Source organism: Nelumbo nucifera, chromosome 4, assembly GCF_055504915.1.
Source record: "Nelumbo nucifera cultivar China Antique chromosome 4, China Antique-T2T, whole genome shotgun sequence".
Lineage (NCBI taxonomy): Eukaryota > Viridiplantae > Streptophyta > Magnoliopsida > Proteales > Nelumbonaceae > Nelumbo > Nelumbo nucifera.
In genome coordinates, this window is record NC_142652.1 from 91,680,704 (window position 1) to 91,686,956 (window position 6,253).

Here is a 6,253-nt window from a genome sequence, read left to right on the forward strand (position 1 = left end):
TTCTCATGGCCTTCCATGTAGAACTTGTTTATTTCCAAGTCTTGATCCTCCGTGGCCTAGTCCTTTCTTTCATGGTACATGGTCAGTCTCTTACTTCTATCATTATCAGCAATTACACCAACTTCTGTAGGAACCCGGATCTGCAGATCACAACACATTGTTGGCCATGTTTATCTAGCCACGCATCAAGAACATCAACAATGTAAAGTACAACCGGTATTCCCAATGTGCAGCTGGATGAACACGGCCGGCAATATATTGTGGTCAGCAGATCCGAACTCCTTCCTTAGATGCATGGTCTGTGCCTTTTGCCAATATTGTTAAGTAGTAGTTTCGGCATCTCAATCTCAACTTTTCTATTCATAAATAGACAAGAGTTGAACTTTGTAAGAGTAATATGCCTCAAAATAAAAGATGGGTTGGTGTTCAGCTCATGGATGCAACTCAGTTTACAGTGTAAAGCATCCTGTGAGAAGCAGATGTGATCTAGTTTATTAAGCAAAAACAATAACAAAAAAGAAAATACTGAAAAGTTAATAAAAAACTATTTAATGATTCCTTACCAACGGGGTTAACACTCCTAATCCCTATGTATTAGCATAAACTTATTTATTTATATTTTGTTACTTAAGTGGTGGAACTATCCTTTACATTTAATTATTTGAAGCAGTAGCACTACAATACGGTAATATACATACAAAACCTAAAGCAGCCCAAATAGGGCTAGGGCCTAAGGGACTTGGTCCAATTCAGTTAAAGACAGAACTAGTTCAAATTTGGACTTGGGTCGAGACTGTATCACTGTGTGCTATGATTCGTATATGACTTGGTTGTATTGCAAAAGAGAAAAAAGAAAAGAAAAGTTGGTCAAAATTGGGTAAGTTCGCAAAATGAGAGCACTGCCCATTGTTAATCGTCAAACTGGCCAAAGGGTTGGTCACCTGCCATGTATCACATACAGCCTGTTGACACGAAAGATCAAAGTCATATATATATGATTCCCATCTCAGGAAATCCACCTGGCGATGTTTGGCATCGATGTCATTTTCTGAGAAAATGGCACCATGTAGGCGTTACATTGAGACTCCGAACCAATCAGCACCATTGACTGTAGGCGTGGTCTGGAATAACGTAGGCACCGTTTTCTGGGTATAAGTTTCCATTGGCTAGGTTTCCTCCTCTGTTGAGACCAATCAGTAATAGATACTACAACAGTATCAAGGCCATGGCAGGAGGAGAAGGGAGATACAACCTTGATCACCTGCAAGTAAGTATCAATCCCCTCAACCAAAGAACGGAATAGCCCCAGCTACACGAGTAGGTAACTATTTATTAACTAATTCATTGAACATAATGCCTGAAAATGATAAAGTACTAGTCTTACAAGCAGAATGAATTGATTGAGATTGTTGTATTTATCATTTGATCTGAACTTTGATGGATGGGTGTTGTGTGAGGATATGGGATCATTTTTCGACAGCAAGGACAATTCAGCAGATGATGGAGACGATGGAGAAAATGATGGAGGACCCTTTTGCTTACAGCAGCACTTGACCATCACCGACGCTAGCTACGAGAGGGAGGGGGTTACAATAGCAGGGGGGACGCCATGGGAGATATAAGAGGGGGAACAAGAGAACAAGATGAGGTTCGATATGCCCGGTATGACCAGGAATGATGTGAAGGTGTGGGTGGAGGAGAAGATGTTGTTGGTTAAAGTTGAGAAGGTGCCAAAGAAGAAAGCTGAAGATGGGCAACAAGGAATTTAATAAGAGAAAGAGGACAGAATGGTCTCCCAAGAGCTACACAGGTATAGCGGCTGAATTGCTTTGCTGGAGAATGTAGAGTTCGAGAAGATCAAGGCAGAGGTCAAAGATGGAGTCTTGTATATAACCACTCCCAAGGCCACCACTTCCACCAAACTCTTGGACATTAATGTCCAATAGCTTCTCTTTTCTGTTTCATTGTATGTGGTGCTTCTTAAGTGTAATACAATATATACCTTAAAAAGACAACTTTTTAAAAACTGTGAACACTTTCACACAGTTACAGAGGAAAGCAGGTTGTCGTGAAGTTACAGATAGAACAAAGGAAATCGGGAAGAAGAAAGGGGAAGGGGAAGAAGAGAGATTGGGGGAGAGAGAGGGGGAGAGCGAAATGTGAAGGAATTTGAGATAGAAGGGATTACTGCCGCTGCTGTTCATGTATCTTGAGGTCGGGGAAGATGAATAGTATTTTTCTCCCAATTGTTCGAATGGTTATTACAAGAGTAATATGGGGATTAAAAAATATTGCAACAGCGGATTTCAAAGGAAAGCTAATGGAAGGGAGTTTTTGTAATTTACTCTAGAATATATATATATAGGCTCATGGGGGGGGCAACCATTAAGATGGAGAGCGAGAGAGGATAAAATTTACATGAAAAACTGTTTTTCAGTGGGGAGTTTCTGAACCATAGGGGGGGCCATGGCTCCCTTGGGTCCCCCCTGGCTCCGCCCCTATATATATATTTGCTCATCAAAAAGAAAAAGAAAATAAGTAAAAACATACCTTCGAGTATTAAATCAAAAGTGTCTATTAGTTGGGAAGAAAACATAGAAAATTTGTTGCAACTCTTGTAATTTAGAGCCTATCAAAGGCCGTTGCCTAATGAACAGCCCAAAGTGACCATTCTCAGGTTCGAACTTATAATCTTATGTTTGTCAGTCCAAGATTTTACCTTACACCAAGTAATAACCCTTAATTTAGAGCCTATCAAGAGATTTTGCTTAACTGAAATTTGTCCCAAACACCCTATTTCAACAATTTCTTTCTGCACGATTATAAAGAACAAATGACCAACACTTATCTGTAATTTCCAACAAATTAAAGTCTCTCTATCAGCAAGCAATATTCCCATTCAACACGAGCCAACCACAGGAGGTTTTGCTTTTCCTTTTACTTGATAGGCGGTTTCCCTTTTTAATTGAAACAATAAATTTCTAAATTGGCTCAAGTTAGAAGCAACTGAAATTATAAAGCAGATTTTGGGCATATAATTAGATGGTCACATGGTCAGCTCCCTAAAAACATTTCTAGGATTGGTTAAAGGGGTAATTCTCTTAATTCTATCCATGAATGGACCATAGAAGGTTAGTTAAGGATGAGATTGGTAAAGATTTTTAAATTACATCGATTAAAAACCTGAACACATTAAAGAACCCAAAAATATTAAGGTCCCGTTTGTTTGCCAACATCTTGCGGGATAAATTAGTCAACCAGATAATTGATCAACTTTCCTGTATTCTTGTGCCATTACAATGGGTCCTATCAAAAATGAATTTTTCAGAATCCATACTCTCATGGAGGGTGGGTAAGTAGAAGTGCAACCAAACACTGGCACCGAAAGTTATTCGAGCAATTTTTGCTCAGGAATCACTTGCCTAGGTAAATGTGTTACTCGAGTATCAATAAATGAACGAGGCCTAAGGAGATCAGCTTGTGTTAAAAAGGTTAATCAGTCATTTAGGGGTTGTTCTGCGTAATGAATGTTTTTGTTTTTATTTATTTTTGAAATTTCCACATCAGCAAAAAAATACAAGAGCAAGTTTTTGAGCTGTATTTTTTGTTTTGAAAAGCAAAAGCAAGTTGATTTTTGTCAATAAACAATATATATATTTGAAACCATCAAAATAATGTTATTGAAGTAAAGCAAAATGTATAGTGTAGAAATTATATAATTTACGAACCATGACTTGAAAAAGCAAATGAAAACATGTTCTTTAAACCAGAAATCCATGAACATGTTTTTGTTTCTGTTTTAAAAACAAAAGGCACACGCACAATCAAGAAATTAAAAGTTTCTGTCTTTTTGTTTTAAAAGCTTTTTTTTTTTTTTTTCAAACGGGTTGATTTTCTTTTCTTTGAAACACAAAGAAGAAAAATAATTCATGTTAAAACACCCCCTTAAAATCTCAACTCAACATTGAAATATTAACCAGATCAGACAGTTCCCGTGACTGTCCGGTTGCCAAAGATCCCGGTTCAACAAATGAACCAAACGTATAAGATCCAATATAGTTAATGCGATCCAACAGTCTAGCTTGTTTCTTCCAGATCAAAACCTTCTAGATTCATACTACCTTGAATTCTTCTACTGTGGATATCAATAACATGGATCAGACTTTTCCAAGTTCCAACCATGGACTCTTCATTAGGTCAGCAGATAACAGCTGAAAAATTAATGTACCAGAAGACATTCTTGTGCTAGAAGAAACAAAAAGTCAAAAAACGGTTAATCAGTCACAACTCATAAGGGAAAAAAAGCAAAGTAAAAACAAAGACAAAAACGGTTGATCGCCTCTTGACGAGTAAAATGATAGCAGATATCACATAAAACATTGTTTAATACTTAATTAGTTGAGCTTTATTTATCAATAAAATTGAAGATGGATCTTATGGCATTTCCAATTAAATGCTGTTCATGTAAGTTCAATTCAAGTATTAGTTTTTGGGGTATATTTAGTTTATCCGATCACAATTAAAATTACACTTTAGTGAGAGTGGCCAATTTCTTGCCCTATCATGCTTTTTTTTTTGAAAAAGATTTTTTTCATTAATTATTATGGTTTTATTATTATTTTTGTATTATCTTTAGGTAAAATTATACAAAAATCCTCTTATAACAATTCTATAAAGGATAAATTTCTTAAACTATCCCTACGTTTTAGCTAATTGACTAACTATATCCTTATTGTTGTTTAACTATTGCTTTGCACTACCCCTAATGTTTCTAACAATTGCCTAAACCCTTACCGTTAATGCTCTATCATAAATTGTTCACATGTGACATCAAATGACTATTATATTTATCAAAAAATCCTAATTTACCCATTATTTCTTCTCAATCTAATTGTCTTTTTCATTACCTGCACAGATGAAATGGTCATTGAACAAGTAGTCACCAGGGACGAAGCAACGACAAATTAAAGTTATCAAAATACCCTTATCATTGTTAATGCATTATCATACATAATTTAAAGTTTCAACTTTACCCTCCACTAATTTATTTTGCTAGACAACTTTCAAAGAATAATTCTCCTTAATCTTCTTGGACAAATGTAAAAGGGGTGAAGTGAAGTAAAATTAATACATTACATCAACCATTTTTATTTTTGGTATTAAACATTGCTGGAACTCCAACTAATGAATGGCCCATTGTAATTTAAAAAATGGCCAAAAACCACTTTTTGGGTCAAATGGATTGACAGTCAACCACCTAAGTTAGTGGGTCAGTGACCAAGTCAATGATTTTTGATTAAAACTGTTCAAAGATGAAATGAAATCGGTTGCTTGAAAGGTTTCTGGGCCGAATGGTCTAACTATTATTATAATTATAATTATTATTATTATTATTATTATTATTATTATTATTATTATTATTATTATTATGATGATGATGATGATGATGATGATGATGACGATGATGATGATGATGATTCAACAAAATTTGTATTATCAAGGTCCACTTAAAATTGTTATTTGACAACGATAAATGTGTTAAAGAGTGAAGGCTGAAAAGGGCACAAATTTGCATTATCCTTGATATCCATTGAAACAATCCCAATAGTCATAAAGGATAATGAGGGCACATGACCACTTGAGTAATGATGATTGACCGGCTCTCTTGGCTGCCGATTTTCATTAATCCCTCGATTTGATTCAAAATTAATAGCAATTCCAATTATGGTTGAGCATTGTGTCCACCTAAACTATTAAAAAAGTTAGTTTTGACCCAGTATTCAAAACTTGTTTCAGGATACAACCACCGATTTTTACGACCTTGTGATGAAAACACCAAACATGGCCCAATCTCGGCAAGGCTTGTGTTTAAAACCATTAAGAAATAAGAAACCGATTTGAAGCGAGACTGATAATAATGACATTAAAGCGTGTACGTGTGCTTCAAGGTTAGGTTCAGTCCTTAAATGAGCCAAGTTGTCTTTCAAGAAAGATGTTAGGTTCATATCTTATTATATTACTTTATTGCTTGCTCTTTTGTATCTCTAATCAAACCCAATTTAAACCAACTTAACGCAAGCTGTGAGGTTTTCTTAAAATCAAGAAAGACTTGGGATATGTTTGGTTTATAGTGAAAATCCTGCATGGGTACAATTTTATACCCAGTTCAGTTCTGCTTCCATTTGTTTGTACATTATAGCTATGATTTGCATTCTTACCTCATGCAAAATTCATACTTCTATCTCTTTTGTAT

General features: G+C 35.6%; 1 pseudogene; it reads left to right on the plus strand.

Moving 5' to 3' along the window:
* Positions 1-1,040: 1,040 nt before the first annotated feature.
* Positions 1,041-2,483, plus strand: LOC148800850 (heat shock protein 21, chloroplastic-like; annotated as a pseudogene).
* Positions 2,484-6,253: the final 3,770 nt, after the last annotated feature.